The sequence below is a fragment of the Schistocerca americana genome, chromosome 11 (assembly GCF_021461395.2).
Source record: "Schistocerca americana isolate TAMUIC-IGC-003095 chromosome 11, iqSchAmer2.1, whole genome shotgun sequence".
Lineage (NCBI taxonomy): Eukaryota > Metazoa > Arthropoda > Insecta > Orthoptera > Acrididae > Schistocerca > Schistocerca americana.
Window position 1 is genome coordinate 80,647,584 of NC_060129.1, and position 20,350 is coordinate 80,667,933.

General features: G+C 38.8%; 1 protein-coding gene across 1 annotated transcript in view; it reads right to left on the reverse strand.

Moving 5' to 3' along the window:
* Positions 1 to 14,712: 14,712 nt before the first annotated feature.
* The window catches only part of LOC124553253, a 286,386-nt gene continuing 280,748 nt past the window's right edge, over positions 14,713 to 20,350 (reverse strand). Inside the window, exon 21 of the mRNA XM_047127140.1 lies at positions 14,713 to 16,143. The gene's annotated coding sequence lies outside the window, so the exon portion shown is untranslated. The remainder of the gene's footprint in view (positions 16,144 to 20,350) is intronic.

Below are 20,350 nucleotides of genomic sequence, written 5' to 3' on the forward strand. Positions count from 1 at the left end.
TGGCTTTTGTAGGTTGTGGACGCGAGACGCATACCAAACTGAGGTCTGTTAAGAAATTGTAATTATTTGTTAATTATTACTTGAGAATAGAGTTCATTATTATTATAAATATGAGTGAATAATTATGTGTAACTTTAATTCCTCTCTCAATAAGCATTATCTGTGTTAATTATTTCTTTCCGCTGCAAGGAGCGCAGCCATTGATGATAGCGATTTGTATCGCATTTTTATCTCGTGTTTCTTAGGAAAAAATCAAACGTTTGCTTGATGAAAATTAGTCTAAATAGTGCACAATATGAAAGTAAAGTTTAATAAGCATTTCAAATACTTATCCTGTTAAAAGGAAAGTTACTCTAACAATAGAAAGTCTCTATCAATTGTCTGCCGCCATCTTAACAATTATCTTAGCGGCAAATTCAAATTATGCAACTCTGTAGACATAAATGCCGAAGGCAATAAAAATGTGTAAAAATAAATGTGCACCGGTGGTCCCGTACTCATTTTAATGAAAATAATTCGAATCAGATTGGTTCTTTAAAAAACGGTGCTCATAGCACGATCCATATAACAAACTTTTCTTGCTGATGTATGGAGCCAAAATTAATTACGCACGAGTTGCTAAGAATATTGTTTTGGGTAACATACGTCAGTGTTGTGCGTGGCTGATATTCGGTGGTTTTAATGATCATTTTGCTGAAGATAAGTGTTTCCATCATAATCAATAGTTGTATAGAATCTGTTGTATGAACTGTGATTTAGTGGCACTTACACAACTTACAGACAACACTTTAACACAACGTTAACTTGGAGTTCTTTAGCGACTTGACCAAATCTTTAGACAGGAGAAAAAATTATTTAGTAATTACTCACTGTAACACAATAAGATTATCATTTTCATTTACAAATTAGTTAAATACCAAACCACTGAATAACACAGCGAACGCCACAAACTCTAGAGTTCCTGAAGGTACTGTGCAACTGGAAGACGTTTTCTTCTTCAGTATGTGCAAAACTTTTGTGGAATTTATCACAGATACAATTATGGTATCTTCTGTCAATGACATTAACATACGACATAGAGACCATTTCATATCCTTTCAATTGTTTGTGTATTTCCAATGCTTTCATCAAGTGTGCAAACTGCGAACTGTCTGTGTGTTGACTGTGCTGTTACTACTGCCTTGCATATTTTTTGTCTCCGATAGTGTACTCAAGTACGTAAACTCTGTTATAGTGTGTTTCATGTTATATTATTGACTATTTGTCTCAAATAATCTATTTGTGTAATGAATCATTCATACAGTATTCTCATCACACCTTTGACAACTGATATCTCCTGTTCTAACAGTCCATAGCAGCTACAACTTTTATGGTGTGTGTATGTTTTGTTTGTCTATTAATTGTGGTATGAACAAACATAATTTATGTGACAACACATCATGACCTTGCCTTGTGAGCAAAGCTGTCTGCTTACCCCAGAGGTAGAGAAGTAAGTAGGACTGACAGTGCGGTGTTACAGGATGTGTTACACACACACAGAGAGAGAGAGAGAGAGAGAGAGAGAGAGAGAGAGAGAGAGGGACGGGGGAAGAGAGAGGGGGGGGGGGGGGGGGAGAGAGAGGGAGGGAGGGAGAGAGAGAGAGAGAGAGAGAGAGAGAGAGAGAGAGAGTGTGTGTGTGTGTGTGTGTGTGTGTGGAGGGGGGGGGGGGTGTATGAAATTAAAGTAATGCTGTTGTAATACAGTGCAGAGAATGGAAGATACCTGACATTCAAAACATTTAGTAAACATTTGTGATCACATCTCATATTGCATTATGCATTTAAATATAACTCTCAGATATCCTAGGTGAGACTGATTAATAGTGACCTTAGCTTCCGGGTGTTCAGCCAAGTTGTTGTTTCCATTTCCTGCTCAAAGTTTTGACAACCGATTCAGCCATCTTCTTCAGGTGCTGTGAGGTCTGTACTCGCTGCCTCCACTCTGGCCAGTCTGTGAGTCACTTTCAGCCTCACCACTGTTTATAGCCGATTTCTGATTCCTGACGTCTGTTGCAACCTTTTATGCTCTCTCATTTTACAGAGCACCCATCGATACTCCATGAAATGCATATCCCCTCAGTGTTTTCTGTCTCTGAGAGATGTGGCAGTTGGCGAGCTTTTAATAACTGAGCGTTATTTGAATTTAAACCCACATCCCTGTGTATTAGTCTTTCTGGCATCTTTATTTTGATATACTCCTTAGTTACACTGTCCCAGACCCTCGGCATTTGCTTCGCAATACTGTTCCATTTTAAAGACAGCCACATTTAACATTACTTTGTTATTTCTCCCATTAAATTTTATGAAAGGTAATTTTGAATAAATTTTCCAACACAATTAATCTCGAAATGGTTTATTATTCATTTCAGATAACAGTAGATATAACTCGTGTTTAATGTGGGCGACATTCAACAAAACAATAAGATAAGCTCAAATAGACATTATTCCGTTTATCTACCCAAAAAAAACAAAGATATTATTTCTTTTTTGCTACTTATAAAATTATTATTCTACTTCTCTGGGTCTTTTGTCTCTGCTTACGTACAGGGTGTTGATAATTACAGTTCCCGTTTCAAAATGCTGTAAAAAGGGATCTACGGCTGAGAATGACAGAAAATTTGAACAGCATGCTATTGGCACAGGGGGAAAGGCAATGGAACAAAAAATGTAATGAAAATTTGACCTATATGGCACTGAAAGCATTACAATATGCACACCAACAGCCGTGCAGCCCTTGAAGTATCACATGCTGCTGGTAAAGCTCTTTTACAACAATGGTGACTGCGTGGCAGTAGCCCTGCAGTTCTGGACACTCAAGGGTGTGAAAAAAGCCATTGGTCTGATGTCTGAAGAAAATGATTCTAAAATTCGGTTGACAGGCTCTTTCGAAGAGCAATGTGGCAGGAGGAGGAAATCAGTTGTCTGAAGTCTCTTGTAGATGTGACCACGGCATAGCAGGAGGGGGTCGAGTGTGGTGTGCAGATGTGCAGTGCACGGAAAATCGTCCGAACACCAGACGTGCTCACAAGCACAGTGCACGAAATCCTACGCAACATCCTGCATTGCTATCCGTACAAAATCACCCATTCAGAAGTTGCTTCCTGTTGACCAACCAGCAAGACAAACATTTGCTCTGGAATTTCTTGATCGCACAGAAATGGACAATGCATGAGGATCGAACATTAGGTGAACAAACGAAGCCCATTTCCGTTTCCGAGAACAGATCAGTACACAGAATTGCAGAATATGGCTAACAGAAAATTCACACACATCAACTGGTACCACTTCATTCTTGAAAGGTGACTGTAGTACACGTTGACGTATTTTTTTGAGGAGACGAGTCCTGCGAGTCCCATTATTTGTAACGTCATTGGGAGTGCTAAGAGTGTCTTTTGCACACCAACGTCATTCCGACCCTTCACTGGCTGGATATGAGGGTAGGATCATTTTTAAGCAAAGGGTTATCTGGAAGATGATGTCTCCATTGCTCCAATTACAAATGTAGCTGAACTGAAAGCATACATTGTGCAACACATTCTGAACTTGACCCCTGACACACTCCGATCTGTTGTGGCACGTGCTGTTTCTTGATTTCAACTTGTGGCAGAAAACAGTGAACATCATACTGAACATGTCTTGTGCCAGTCTCATAACAGTGTGAAACCATTGTTTTTGTTTTTTTCTGTTTTATGGCTCCAGTACAAAAAAAAAAAAAAAAAAAAAAAAAAAAAAAAAAAAAAAAAATTAATTTCCCATCCAATGTGGTATAACCTTGCCACAGTGGATTGGCTTACCTAACTAACATTGCCACAACTGTTGACTGCCAAACTTTTGGAGCCGTGCACACTGAACAGCACGGATGGTGTAACATGCAACTTAAACCGTAGCCATCACATTGCAATTCATCTGTCATTTGTAGCCCACTCCATTTATGTCAAGATGCTTACAGCACCACCATCTGGTAAAATTTTCATTCATTTTTTTTGTTCCATGATGTTTCTCACAGCTTCAATAGTATGCTGTTCAAATTTAATGTCATTCCAAATAGCAGTTCCTCCTCTACAGCATTTCGAAACTAGAACTTTAATTATTGACACCCTGTACTTTTCACCATGGCACGACAACAAAATGAGACTATCTCGTGTTATTATATTTGGGGTTTTACTAAAAAAATTAAAAAATAATGTTATACTGCAATGCTTTCCCATGAACCAAACATATCTGCAACCATTCATGCTGCCTCTCTCTGTATATGTTCAATATACCCTGATAGTACTAACTGATATCAGTCAGTCCAACACACTTGACCAATATTCTATGATGGGCCATACAAATATTTTGTAAGTGACTCTCATCTGAAGACAGATGTATTTTCCCAGCTTTCTGTCAATAAGCTGAACACTACTACATGCTTTACCTACAACTGAGGCTATGTCATCATTCCATTTCATACCCCTACAGTTTGTTAGACCCAGGTATTTGTATAAGTTGATGGATTTCAAGTGCAACAGTTTTAATTGGAAGCTGTGTTACGATAACAAGAGGCATACTGAAATGATAGTGTAATTTGGCTGTTGTAAACTGCGCATACACTATGTGATCAAAAGTATCAGGACACCTGGCTGAAAATGACTTAAAAGTTCGTGGCGCCCTCCATCGGTAATGCTGGAATTCAATATGGTGTTGGCCCACCCTTAGCCTTGTTGACAGCTCCCACTCTCGCAGGCATACATTCAATCAGGTGCTGGAAGGTTTCTTGCGGAATGACAGCCCATTCTTCACGTAGTGCTGCACTGAGGAGAGGTATCGAAGTCGGTCGGTGAGGCCTGGCACGAAGTCAGTGTTCCAAAATATCCGAAAGGTGTTCTGTAGGATTCAGGTCAGGACTCTGTGCAGGCCAGTTCATTACAGGGCTGTTATTGTCATGTAACCACTCCGCCACAGGCCGTGCATTACGAACAGGTACTCGATTGTGTTGAAAGATGCAATCGCCATCCCTGAACTGCTCTTTGACAGTGGGAAGCGAGAAGGTGCTTAAAACATCAATGTAGGTCTGTGCTGTGATACTGCCATGCAAAACAACAAGGGGTGCAAGCCCCCTCCACCAAAAAAACACGACCACACTATAACACCACTGCCTCCGAATTTTACTTTTGGCACCTCACACACTGGCAGATGACGTTTACCAGGGATCCGGCATACCCACACCCTGCCATTGCATCACCACATTGTGTACCGTGATTCGTCACTCCACAACATTTTTCCACTGTTCAATTGTCCAATGTTTGTGCTCCTTGAACCAAACAGGTGTGATTTGGCATTTACCAGCATGATGTGTGGTTCATGAGCAGCTGCTCAACTGTGAAGTCCAGGTTTTCTCACCTCCCACCTAACTGTCATAGTAATTGCAGTGGATCCTGATGCAGTTTGGAATTCCTGTGTGATGGTCTGGGTAGATGTCTGTCCATTACCCATTACGACATCTCCAACTGTCGGTGGTCTGTCAGTCAACAGACGAGGTCAGCCTGTGTGCTTTTGTGCTGTACGTGTCCCTTCACGTTTCCACTTTACTATCACATCGGAAACAGTGGAGCTAGGGATGTTTAGGAGTGTGGAAATCCCGCATACAGTCGTATGACACAAGTCACACTCAATCACTTGACCACATTCGAAGTGTCCGTGTGTTCTGAGGATGCCCCATTCTGCTCTCTCATGATCTCTAATGACTACTGAGGTCACTGATATGGAGTACCTGGCAGTAGGTGGCAGCACAATGCACCTAATATGAAAAACATATGTTTTTGAGGATGTACGGATACTTTTGATCACACAGTGTATGTGTTTCAACTACTTAACAGAGAAAGGCTTATTTAAAGCACTAAAGCTTGTTTTATTTACAGTCACTTATACAAAGCAGTTACAGGTATTGCACATTGTTACACAATTTTACATATTTTGTAACATTACTAATAAATATTGCAGAAAACAGGTAAACTGGTGTTATAAAAACAAAACTGGCAGCACATTTTTCTTACGTACAAAAAGTTAAGCAGATATATAACCTACAAGTATACAAATCTATCACACCATATCACAATACAAGTGTAGTTTATGTACATGTGTGGAGAGAGCTCTCCACCACTAATGTCACCACACTGGTCATGGAATGCTAATCTCAGAAGCTTAGTACACAATAAAAAACAGTAATGTAGCACACAATGTAATTGTAATCACAGTTTACCATTGCAGTGGCAGGAAGAAGGCTACTAGCCTCAAAGCCAGGCCGAGTTAAAAAATTCTCACATTCACTTCTTTACTCTTGTCAACAAGAAACAGAATTTAAGAGTATTTCGAGTGGCTCAAAAATGAGGTAACAGAGAAGGTATAGTGCTCAGTAAAATCTTGCCACGAACTGTAATATTGTGGTGGAATGTGCTGTAAGAAATTAACTGTGACAAACTTTGGTTTGTATTGGGGGGGCAGTCGTAATATAATACCTCGCATTTTCTCTCTCTCTCCTGCACAATGAAAGAATATTTATAACTGTATTCCCCTTAAACATCCTTTTACACCTCCGGGTTAACAACTACTCGATCAGCTCGCAAATGCCACCACAGCAGTGTTGTTCAAAATGCCCGACACAGACCGAATGTTGAAAAGGCATATTCTGATAGGATTCACTACTGCAAAAAACAATGGCCAGTTACACCTGTAAAGATTTGCAGTGTGTTTATGGAGGCTTAACACAGGATGCATGTACCGTTATGGACTTTTACGAGGGGAACTGTTATTTGTCACTGCAAAACAGGACAGTCATTCGTACAGCTAAGTGACTGCCAACAGTATGCGTGACAATTGTCAGGTAAAAACAGTTGAATTGTGCTCACTTTTTCTGATAATACAGGAGATAAGATGTCAATAAGTGGTATCTAGAGTAATACGAATGTTTATGCATGATGAATGGCTGCAATTTTGAGGGGAGATTCAAAATAGATCTATTGTATATTACAAGGCAGAATTTATTCAACAATCACACAGGTAAGGAAATCTTGATTTTTTTTCTTGAACACAGTAAAATTTTTAATTACATGAAGGTGTTTTAACTGCACACCGTGGTCAGCCATTTTGTAAACACCACTGTGGCAGTACTTGTGAACTGATACAGTAGTCACTCACCGTTAGGTACACAAAAAGGTTGAACGAATTGGGACAAATTTTAAACCTGCATATACTTTTATTATTTACTTCGAGAGACAGAAAAAATAATTGTTACTTTCTGACTGGCCCTCTGGTCTTAACATAATGGATTACCTAGTAAGTGAAGGGAACTATTTATGAAATGCAGTCTAAATTATTAAGCCACTAGATTATTATTATTATTATTATTATTATGTATTATGCCTTTGATAATTGCTCAGACAAATCGTCATTACATTGGAATTTATAATCCTTTACATTGCTTTTTAAAGGTAGCCACACTTGGTATTAAAATAACTGTACCATTTTACTTAACAGAAAAAGGTGTGGCTGGAGCAGCAGTTAGCATAGATTCACCACTTAAATGGCTCGATATCTAATGTATCGAGTGCACCAATGCTATTGATGAAAACGACCTATGGAAGGTGATGTAATAAAATGGAGAAATTGATCTACGGACTGTGGACAGAGCTACGACTCGGGGATGTAAGAATGGTTACAGAAGAATGAAAAAGATTTCATGAGAAGAGAATGAGAGGAGGAGTAGTAGTAAAGTCCCTCCTCCCAAATCAACAATTCCTTATTCACATTAAAAACAGCCCTAGTCATTTTTAGCCTGACATTACTTGCAACTTTGTAGAGAGGCAGGCAACTGGAAGAAGGAAAAAAGGAACAGATTTGTTCCAGGTAATAGCTATAAATTGTCTTAATTTATTAAACTTTGCAATTTTTTGTTATTCATCTGCAGTTAAGTAAATGAAGAGTTTCAAAACTGGATGTTTAATGGACATAAGACTATTGCATTCCAAAAAGTACAGTGCGATTCGTACACAGTGGCACGCTCGATATGACACTGTGCATAGTGACTTAACATTTTCGAAGCCACGGTCCATTTTAAAATCCTGAATGAATGCATACAGGTCAGTGACATATTTACACCTCAAGGACTGCATGAAATGTCATCTGTTATTAACTATAGATATAAATGAACTGCCACAGCAAAACATAACAGCATATTTAAAAAACAATTGATCAGTTTGATGAGAAAATTGTAGATGTGCAAGCATCAATTGTTTTCATAACTTTTAGCTCACAAAATCAGCCTGATACCTTCTTCCTGTCACTGGCAGTTATTCATTCTGTTAGCTGCAAATTAATATATTAGAGAGTACTGAGAATTAACACTTGTCACAAAATGACAAACCTCCTGTCCATCCCATGTACAAATAAATTTACTATCACATGTACTTTTTCCTTCATTTAACACACTATTCATATTTTATTTACACCTTTTTATAAGAAAAAAAAAACACGTCATGTCTGTCTATATCAGGTCGGTGACGAATATGCTAAAACAATGCTGCAACCTACTGCACAACAATCTTATATAATATCATTTGTGAATGCTGCCACAAAATCACAGTAGTTAAGAAGCAAACAAAAGTGTAACAGCAAATGATCCAACTACTCGACAGTGGAACCACGCAAAGGCATCTCTTATCACAACCGCAGCACTAGAAGCACCTGGGCAAAAAATTACATCTGCCAGACTGCTCCACATGACGTGCTTACATCAAAATATCATATTTACCTTCTCATATACAGCTTGTGCAAAGTCGGCTTTTACTCTAGTGAGGAACTCTCAGTTTCAAATTTCTGATGTAGAGAAAATGAAATTGCACATTTCCTGTCTCTTTCTGCACTGTTGTACTAACAAGACTAGACACATCACTCATACATGCTTGTACATTAAACATAAATGACATGGAGATAATTGTCTGCTATGCTCACATGGCCCCTTGCTATGGTCTACTGTATAACACACAAATAGAAGGAATTAATCACTCAGTTTATATCCTCACCTCAATGTAAAACACAAAACTATGAAATGAATATAAAAATTATTTGTCAAACAGACAACTAGTCAAATTGCGGGTAAAGTATGATGCAAAGTAGAAAACACACACACATACACACACAACTACTAGCTGAAGTTTTCACTCTTTAATTCTCTTTCTTCTCCAGAGGAGGAAACTTAAACATAAAAAGTGTCTCAGCACTATTGGGTGAAATACTTTAAAGTTTGGTGATGACACTGAAATTTTGTCAGAGATGGAAACTGACTTGAAAGGCCACATAAATGGAATGTGTGTTGTCTTGAATTGGAGGATATAAGATGAAAACCAACAGAGGTAAAATGACAGTGATGGACTGCAGGCAAATTAAATTACGTGATGCTGATTGATTGAAGTAGATTAGGAGGTCAGACACTAACAGTAGCAGACAAGCTTCACTATTTCGACAGCAAAATTTACTGATGACACCAAAAATACAGCAAATATAAAATGCAAACGGTCAATAGCAAGAAAAACTTTCCTGAAAAAGAAAACTAACACTACATGTGGTTGACTTTATCTGATGTATGTATAGAGGAACATACAGTTGTAAAACTAGAATCTGGAAATATCACACGAGTGCTGTATTTCACGGATACTTTTTAATTTATTTTTATATGATGCTGTGAGGGAATGGAATATGGAATTACTATATAGGGCAGTTTCAAGGGAAAAAAATTTATCGAAACATTTTTGTTTGCTGACAACCAGATTCTAGTTGCAGAGAATGAAGGTGAGTTACAGAAAGCATTATATGAGCTATATAAAATAGCAAAGTGACACAATTTAGGTACACCAACAAATAAAACGAGTCAGTGGCTTGTAAACCTTAAGATGTTAATTCGCTTTAGAAACAAAACTACTGAACGAGTTAACGCATTCAGTTTCTCAGGCTGTGACACATCATATCTTAGCAAAGTGAATATTGGAAGAAAGACTGGGAGATTCAGCATGGTGAGTGGTACCATCAAAAGAGTGCCCAGGCGAAAATTAGGAAAAACATCACGCTAAGATTTTATAAAATTATGGAGTTCACTGTGGACTATACGGTAGTGAGAATGACCGACACACTTTTAGAACATGTGTAGACTTTTTTCTTTATTTTTTTAAAGAAAGGAAGAAAAAGTCCATCAGGAAGAATGAGATTTTACAACTTAAATGAAAAGGTTAAGTAATACAGGAAAGAATGGAAAAAATGAAGATTTAGTGGGCAATGAATAAATTCTAAAACAACTGCTATAGTACATCTTTTAAAAAAGAAGAAATACTGGCAGACCCAAGAGGAGGAGGATGGATCAAGAAACTGCAATGGACCAACTAGTTTAATGCTTGAGGGAGAAGAAGAATTTTTATATCAAACATAAATTGAAGTGTGAGTGAGTCTTTTCTGGAAGTAATTTTTTTTTTTTACACTAAGCAGTTCAGATGAGAGAGTGTAGAAGCTTCTGAAATGTTATGTTACAGACGGGTACTGAAGATTTGGTGGTCAGACTGTGTGACTAATGAAGAGGTGCTGACTCAAACTGTGGAGAAGAGAGAGTTATGGGGTGAGTTGTTAGGAGCACTGAGCAATAGTTCATATGGTAATGAAGCGAAGTGTGGGGATTATAAATTGTAGAGGATGACCAATGATTCATTACAGTAGGCAGGTTCGAATGGATGTAGGCTGAAATAGTTACGGAGAGACGGAGAGGCTTGCACCGATAGACAAGTGCCGTGAACAAGCCAGTCACTGGACTGTAAATCACCACCACCACCACCACCACCACCACCACCAACAACAACAACATGTGGCCCAACATCCTTTCCTGAAGCCCAGATCTCATTCTTGTGTATGGAATGCCCCTAATTCCCCTTCCCTATCTCATTCCTCCCCCCATCACTTCTCTACAATCTTAAACCTACTCACATTTCTCTTTACACCTCAAATTCACAAAGGAAAGAAACACGTGAAAACTGTAAGAAAGCGGTCATCTTTACTATTTATGCGTCTATTGTCCACTTATCTCTTCAGTTATCAGGTGATTGGTCGTCTCACCCTTTTATTCGTTGCTTACAAAATAACAATCTGAAACGCACAGAAGAAGGTGGTAAAGGTTTACGAGCATATTACTGGAAACACTGCAAATGCAAACCCAGTCATAAAGGTAAGATCCCAGGTTCAAATCCAAATCTGTTTTGTGATGTTCAAAACATTACACACACCGATAAAGGGGCAAAAATTTGTTTCATTTAAAGATTGCATCACGGCCAACTTAGATTCCTCACAGTCATCAAACAAAAGGCTGCTACAAAATTTCACAAGTTATATGGAGTTTGTAATGGCATGGGGTGTCAGATGAATAAAATACATACAAACATCTATAGCACGAACTTCAGACTAATTCACAACAATGGGGAAGCAAACTTCCTTGTGCTGCATAACATCACATATTGCACAGTATGAAATATCACATTACAAAACACTTGTTCCACAACAAAATTGCACTTTACAGGCAGAAGCATTAAATACATTTTTAGAGTAATCAGATGTTTGCACGAGAAACTTGACATTCACATTTACAGATTCTACTGTTGGTGTTACTGGTAAATACTGAAATCCTGTAAACTGTGTTACATATGTATACAATTACATAATATATAAATTACATTGCACATTCTCGGGTATTAAATATGACCACAACTACAATAAATGCATTGTTACTTTATAGTGCTACAATTTTATAAACCATTATGTTAGCATTTTATTGTGCCTGGAGATGCCACATCTGTAACTGTAAAGAGTGAAACTATATCGCAGTTTATTACACAGTGAATATGCAATATTATAGATTATTACAGCCTTTATATAATTATAGACATGTGTACTTGTGTATTTATACATAATTTTAGTACTATAATAGATCTTATCACAATAATATTGAGTACACAAACAGTTCTTTCTTCATTCTCATTACTGACTAGACCATACATAATGGAATTCTGTAAGCTTGGCTTTTAAATTCAACATATTTCACTTACTTCACATTAGACAATATTGCAGAAAAATTCCACATGTGAGGCAGTCATTCACGTCACATGTCACCACTGAATTGCAGTCAAAACATTTCCTCAGGACAGAGATATTCGTGTATGCTGCAATGATAGTATTCAACACAATATGACATTCTCTTAAACTCTCAATAATAATATAAACAAAAATAAAAAAATAACAGCCACAAGTTGAGACACTTTCATTTTCTTATTTCTGTGGTAACAATTTCTTAACAGTAATAAACAGTAGCAAAAAAGGTAGAAAAATTCCAAAAGACAACATAGTTAAAAACAAAAATGTTACTTGTATAATAAAAGCAGATAAGTCACTTTAACTCTTATGATGGCACTTAGTGATTGACAAACATTCTCCCTGTGAACTAAATAACTGAGGATTTGAATATTATTATTTTTATAATATAGCAACACCATTAACAACAGAATGACAATATAAACAGCAACAAAAACATCTTACTACTTTTAAAGATAGCAATAATCAAAATAAAAGTAAAGTATAAAGTGTAACAAATTTGGTCAATTCTCTGTAGTATTTCTTAACTGGAGAACTATAAATTAAATTTTTGTTGTTGTATCCCTTTCTTGCTGTATTCCCACATTGATAGGACTTACAAGGATGAGTAAATGAGTTTATAACTTTAAAAAAGTAATAAAAACTGAAAAAAAGGAGTAAAGAGTATTTACAAGCTTAATGCTAGATAACATACAAATGGAATCCTGCAATCAGTCGTATGGCACAAAAAAATTATGTCATTCATTGCATAGCATCAGTAAATGGGCCAACTACACGCTACAATTAAGTTACCCCTTTCTACACAAATTTACTGTGAGTATAGAATAACTATTGCACATACCAGTCTCGTTAAGGAGAAAATTCAGCTCTTGAGCAACAAAAATCTCAAATGAAACAGAAGAGAAAACAGTGGGGCCACAGTCAACAATGTGCACAAAGAACAGTTTTAGCTTTCTTTCTCTGTCCTATTTCAATAACATCCTAAGAGACAGTTAATAACTGACTGTATATATGTTCAAATTAATGACACTGTTTCAGTATTGTATTAAAATTAATGAATTTTGAGCACTGTCAAATAATGCAAAAACTTAATGTCACTCACGAAGTCTTAAGAGCATCAGCCTAATACATTCCGATAATGTACTTACAAATACTGCCTCTATTCTTTGTTTTAAGTCTGTCACAAAGATATTTTCAATTGTTGGGAAGTGCTGGAGAGTTTATCTACAGGGACTGTAGTTTCTTATGCAGATTATGTGCGCCCTCTCGTATTGACTTCAGATGTGTTAGGTCATACTGTTAATACTGCTGCCACAAGAAATGTGGTTAGTCTAAGACAGCAAGGGAATATTTTATTGCAATTAATGTTACTTATTTATTGAACTATCACAATATTCAACATCATCATATCTGACATAAAAGAAGAAAATATGATCAAAGACAGCATTTGTATGTACATTACTAGCAATGATGAAATGCGTAGTTCTGTAAATTTCTTACATTTCTGGTGGTGCTCGTACAGTACTAAACCAACCGTGAAGGGGAAACAAGAGTTATGAGAACAATCATGCATTAACAACTGCTCAAACGTTAAAAGTACATCTAAAAATTTTAATTTGCTGATTAAAAGTGGTTCACATGCTCGTATTAAAAGAAACAGACTGACAATATCAGAGGGTATTTCACACTGTCACTGTTCTTTGGAGACTGAATTCAATGGCAATACTCTGTATTTAATATTTCAATAGTTTGCTGAAATTTTCTGTTACCAGTCACTGTCCACAATAATTATGTTTTGCAAAACACTGACTTTAATTTCATTGAATACTCATGGCATGCATAAAAAGGGAACTTTGTCACTGAATTAGATCTCCCTGCTGGAAAAATCAGCAAGTATTATAATAGCAGTTCTGTGAAATGTAAAGTAGCTACAAGGAAGTAGAAATAATACAATATAAAACAAGCCAACAGGTAGTTAATTAGGAAAAATTCATATACCAAAACAATACAACTGTTTATAAAATTAAAAGTGATCATCATCAATATTGAGCTTCCAGAACCAAAGACCTCTTCTTTAGGAGCTGTAAAGGATGGACAGAAAAGAGTAATGAAACTGAAGTTGTTTGGCACTGGGAATAAGATCAAAAGCAACACAGAATGTATCTAATGTGTGGCTAAAACTGGTTCAGGTAGTGGCAGGAGGGGGGAACATGAGGAAGGAAGGAGGTAAGAGGAAGAAGAAAGGTAGAGATGGAAGAATGACAAGGGTAGAGATGGAAGAGTGACAAGAGTAGAGATGGAAGAATAAGAAGGGTAGAGATGGAAGAATAAGCAGGATAGAGATGGAAGAATAAGCAGGATAGAGATGGAAGAATAAGCAGGGAAGAGAAGGCAGAATAAGAAGGGTAGAGATGAGACAGCAGAGGGCAGAGGGAAGAAAGAGGAGAAAGATAGGGGGTGGGGGGGGGGGGGGGAGGGGGATGGAAAAGTGGAGGAAGAGAAAGTGGAGGAAGGGAGAGTGGAGGAAAGAAGAAAAAGAGAGGGAGAGGAGAGAGAGGGGAAGGAAATATAGGACAGAAGTATAGGCTAGGCGGACAATACAAACAAATACTGTCATTATCTTCATAGCCAGATTGTTTATATGCTCCTTTCTTACCCAATTATGTCTCCTTCTCCAGCTTTCTGTAACACTTTGCTTTTACATGTCTCAACTTCTGTCTCTCACCCCTTTAGTATTCTTTAACTTGCAAATAACTTCTGTGTTTTTTGTATACTGGGACCGTGATGCCACTATACTAATTCATGCAGCTACTTCCTGTCAATCTGAATGACTCAGTCACCACCCCGTACTATATCTATAACTGTTGTTTTCTGTTTGTAATTAGTGAAGAATGAAAGTTTAGCATGCAAGTTCAAGCGTAGTGTATCATTTTAAAAATCTATTGAGGGACCTCTTGCAACATTTACCTCTCCCATGTACACCTCTCACTTCTGTTGCCTGAAAATCAAAATTTCAAATAAGTGGCAGAAACCGTGCTTTAATGAAAAATATCAAACACAGGAGGTGTTTATGTTTCAGAACAAGAGAGTGCTTTCTCATGGTAAAGATAGTGCATGTGTGGAGGAATAACATGGAATGGCCATTTCTGGAACTTCAGAAATCGGTTCATTTATATAAAACTTGTCAGAAGAGGGCAAAAATGTGCAAAACAAACAGTTAGCAATGCTGTTTGAATTCTGAAATATAACTATCACATTAGCTCTCTTTAAACACCAATTCTGATCCCAACCTTTATGAGTTTCTTTATAATTTGTCGTATCGTACTCACCCTGGTCAAATGTATTGTACTCCTGTAAAAGTAGACTCTGGTTCGAGAAGCTCAGACTGATGGGACATACATATTTTAGTCCTGTCAATACTGACAGGACAAACTGACTCTGGTTTGCACTGCTTTGAGAATGGCTGGTAACAATTATGTACAATACTTTTGATGAATTTTACATACACGAATAATACTAGTTAATTTCATGCATATAGTTACTAACAATGACAAGAAGATAACAGTAGGGAATGAGCACAGAGTGTCTAAATAAGAATTTTAACATGAGAGAAAGAAACAGCAGATTTTGAGATATCTTATATACAGAGCAGAAGACAAACGTCACAGATAAGGCTCTTGCTAGTATTGTAGTATACCCTTTTCCTTTTAGGATTACCGATTTTCTTGGCTGCAGAGTTGTTTTCCTGCTAACTGGCATAGCACTATTGATACGTGGTCAGAAGAGAAGAGGCAAATCTCAGGAACTGTAGCGAAAAAGGTTAGGAATGGGGTCAGAAGAGCTGGGGAGTGGCCGAGGCCCAGTTTTTGGCAGACACTCCCGCTCCTCGACCATCTGTTCCGCACCGCACATTACAGAGAGACATCCTTCCAATGCCCAGCATTCATCCTGTAACAAATACACAACACAAGTTGAAGGAAAAATCTGATGGTAATGAATTCAGATTGTGGGAACAGAAAATATGCAGTACTACAAGGCATATGTTTGGTTTCACTGCTAAAATCAAGTTACATAAATAATCTTATAGAGGCATTGGAGGAGAGGTCTGAAACTGAAATGTTTGCTCCTGGTACACACATGCTGATAAAGGACCCACACACATCAATACCTGATACAACCCAGATAATAGCTGAACTTACTTATAACATTTTGGTGCTCACCCACGATCATCTCATACACCACTGTTTAAGCAGCTACTTAAATTTAGTGTAAATAATCCATCGAAGTTGAGAAGGAACAATTATGATCGTAATTATAATACACTGCTTGACAACTGCTAGGGAACAATTAACACTTGCTAAGGAACAACAGCCAACTGCTGTAGAACACTCGATTGGTGATAGTACGTGGGAATACAGAGGGCGGGATACACTAACTGCTGCAAAGCCTGTGCATAAACACTCTGTACGCATTCAACAGTTTGCGGAGTACAGTGTTTGACGAATGTTGTGGAACTGATTAGTGTGACATTCCGTGTGGCACAGCAGCTCGTCTGCAAGACATCATTCGAGTGCTGAGAATCGTGGACGAGCAGTCGGATGGCTCTAAGCAGGTCAAAATGTCACTTCTGTGGCCACAGCAATGGGTGTGTCCAAAAGTGTCATCTCACAATTAAAACAGTCCACTGACGGTGTAAATGCTTGCGAAAGCATGTCGGTGGTCACTGATGGATCACCACACCATAAGAGATGATGATGATGATGATGATGATGATGATTATTATTGGTTTGTGGGGCAGTCAACTGTGCGGTCATCAGTGCCCGTACAAAGTCCCAAATTTTACTCTGTCCAATCTAGCCACTGTTACGAATAATGATGATGATGAAACGATGAGCACAAAACAAATACCTCGTCCCTGGGTAGAGAAAATCCCCAACTCACCCAGGAATTGAGCCCGGCACCCCGTGATCCACAGGCAGCGAAGCTAGCCACTACACCACAAGCTGCGGACCCCACTCCACAAAAGAATCGATACGTAGCCCTAGTGGCCTTATCACTCTTAGGCAGATCGCTGCAGACTTTGTGACCACTACCGTTACACACAAACTGAGCCGATTTGTACACTCAGAAGCCCATTAAGTGCATCGGACCTCAACTGTGCCATCAGCAAAAAACACTTTGTTGGAGTAGGGAGCATTTTGGTTGGAGTCAAGAGCAGTGGTCCAGAGAGACATCCTCTGACAAATCCCACTTCACCGTGGCGAGTGACTCGGGCTGCCAGTTAGTGTGGAGAGGCAGGGCAACACGTTACATTCCACAGCGTGTTCACGAACATCATCAGTACGGCTTAGGCATTGCCGTGTGTGCAGGCTTTATGCACAATCGCTGAACACCTCTGCGTATCTTTGCACTAGGTAACATTATGGCACAGCAGTATTGCAAGGAGATTATTCTGGATTGTGTCCACCAGTTTAAGGGTGTGGCAGGTCACAACTTTCTGTTTATGGACGATCACAAAGCACTGCCGAGATGTCAGACACACTGTAAAGTAAAATACGGAATGTATGGAATGGTCTGCCTACTTCCTGGACATAAACCCAATAGAGAAAGACTGGAATGCCCTAAGCAGATATTTTTCTCAATGAACAACCCCTACCTGAACTGTGCAAGAACTGAAAACCATCTGGAGAGGAGAGTGGGGCAATATCCCCCAAGGACTCCTCAACAGTTTGGTAGCCAGCACAAATAACAGCTGCAAAACATCCATTACTGCCCAAGGAGTGCATATTACTTACTGTTGTTGTTGTGGTCTTCAGTCCTGAGACTGGTTTGATGCAGCTCTCCACGCTACTCTATCCTGTGCAAGCTTCTTCATCTCAAGGTACCTACTGCAACCTACATCCTTCTGAATCTGCTTAGTGTATTCATATCTCAGTCTCCCTCTAGGATTTTTACCCTCACGCTGCCCTCCAATACTAAATTGGTGATCCCTTGACGCCTCAGAACATGTCCTACCAACCGATCCCTTCTTCTGGTCAAGTTGTGCCACAAACTTCTCTTCTCCCCAATCCTATTCAATACCACCTCATTAGTTATGTGATCTACCCATCTAATCTTCAGCATTCTTCTGTAGCACCACATTTCGAAAGCTTCTATTCTCTTCTTGTCCAAACTATTTATTGTCCATGTTTCACTTCCATACATGGCTACACGCCATACAAATACTTTCAGAAATGAGTTCCTGACACTTAAATCTATACTCGATGTTAACAAATTTCTCTTCTTCTAAAACGCTTTCCTTGCCATTGCCAGTCTACATTTTATATCCTCTCTACTTCGACCGTCATCAGTTATTTTGCTCCCCAAATAGCAAAACTCCTTTACTACTTCAAGTGTCTCATTTCCTAATCTAATTCCCTCAGCATCACCCGACTTAATTCGACAACATTCCATTATCCTCGTTTTGCTTTTGTTGATGTTCATCTTATATCCTCCTTTCAAGACGCTATCCATTCCGTTCAACTGCTCTTCCAAGTCCTTTGCTGTCTCTGACAGAATTACAATGTCATCGGCGAACCTCAAAGTATTTATTTCTTCTCCCTGGATTTTAATACCTACTGCGAATTTTTCTTTTGTTTCCTTTACTGCTTGCTCACTATACAGATTGAATAACATCGGGGAGAGGCTACAACCCTGTCTTACTCCCTTCCCAACAACTGCTTCCCTTTCATGACCCTCGACTCTTATAACTGCCATCTGGTTTCTGTACAAATTATAAATAGCCTTTCGCTCCCTGTATTTTACCCCTGCCACCTTCAGAATTTGAAAGAGAGTATTCCAGTCAACATTGTCAAAAGCTTTCTCTAAGTCTACAAATGCTAGAAACGTAGGTTTGCCTTTCCTTAATCTTTCTTCTAAGATAAGTCGTAAGGTCAGTACTGCCTCATGTGTTCCAGTATTTCTACGGAATCCAAACTGATCTTCTAAATTACTTACTAAGAGTCCAATATCAACCATTACATTGGGAGTCCAATCTGAATCATATATGAAAATTATTTAAGTCTCTTGCCCTGACTTCCCAAATGGTGAAATCAGTACTTTTTTCATTATAAATTTACCATTCAACCCATATTACATACACTATGTGATCAAAAGTATCCAGATACCCCAAAAACGACATTTTTTCATATTAGGTGCATTCTGCTGCCACCTACTGCCAGGTACTTCATATCATCGACCTCAGTAGTCATTAGACACCGTGAGAGAGCAAAACGGGTGCTCTGAAGCAGAACTCACGGACTTCAAACATATCTGTACGCGAGATTTCCACACTCCTAAACATCCCTAGGTCCACTGTTTCTGATGTGATGGTGAAGTGGAAATGTGAAAGGACACGTACAACACAAAAGCGTATAGGTCGACCTCATCTGTTGACCGACAGAGACCGCCGACAGTTGAAGAGGGTTGTAATGTGTAATAGGCAAACATCTATCCAGACCGTCACACAGGAATTCAAAACTGGATCAGGATCCACTGGAAGTACTATGACAGTTAGGCGGAAGGTGAGAAAACTGGCATTTCATGGTCGAGCTGCTGCTCATAAGCCACACTTCATGCCAGTAAATGCCAAATGATGCCTCACGCTTGGTGTAAGGAGCAGAAACATTGGACAATTGAACAGTGGAAAAACATTGTGCGGAGTGACGAATCACAGAGAACAATGTGGCGATCCGATGGCGGGGTATGGGTATGGTGAATGCCCGGTGAACGTCATCTGCCAGGGTGTGTAGTGCCAACAGTAAAATTCAGAGGTAGTGGTGTTGTGGTGTGGTCGTGTTTTTCATGGAGGGGGGCTTGCACCCCTTGTTGTTTTACATGGCACGATCACAGAACAGGCCTACATTGATGTTTTAAGCACCAGCTTGCTTCCCACTGTTGAAGAGCAATTCAGGGATGGTGATTGCATCTTTCAATATGATTGAACACCTGTTCATAATGCACAGCCTGTGGCAAATTGATTACTTGACAATATCATCCCCATAATGGACTGGCCTGCACAGACTCCTGACTGAATCCTATAAAACACCTGTGGGATGGTCTGGAATGCCGACTTCGTGCCACGCCTCACTGACCGACATCGATACCTCTCCTCAGT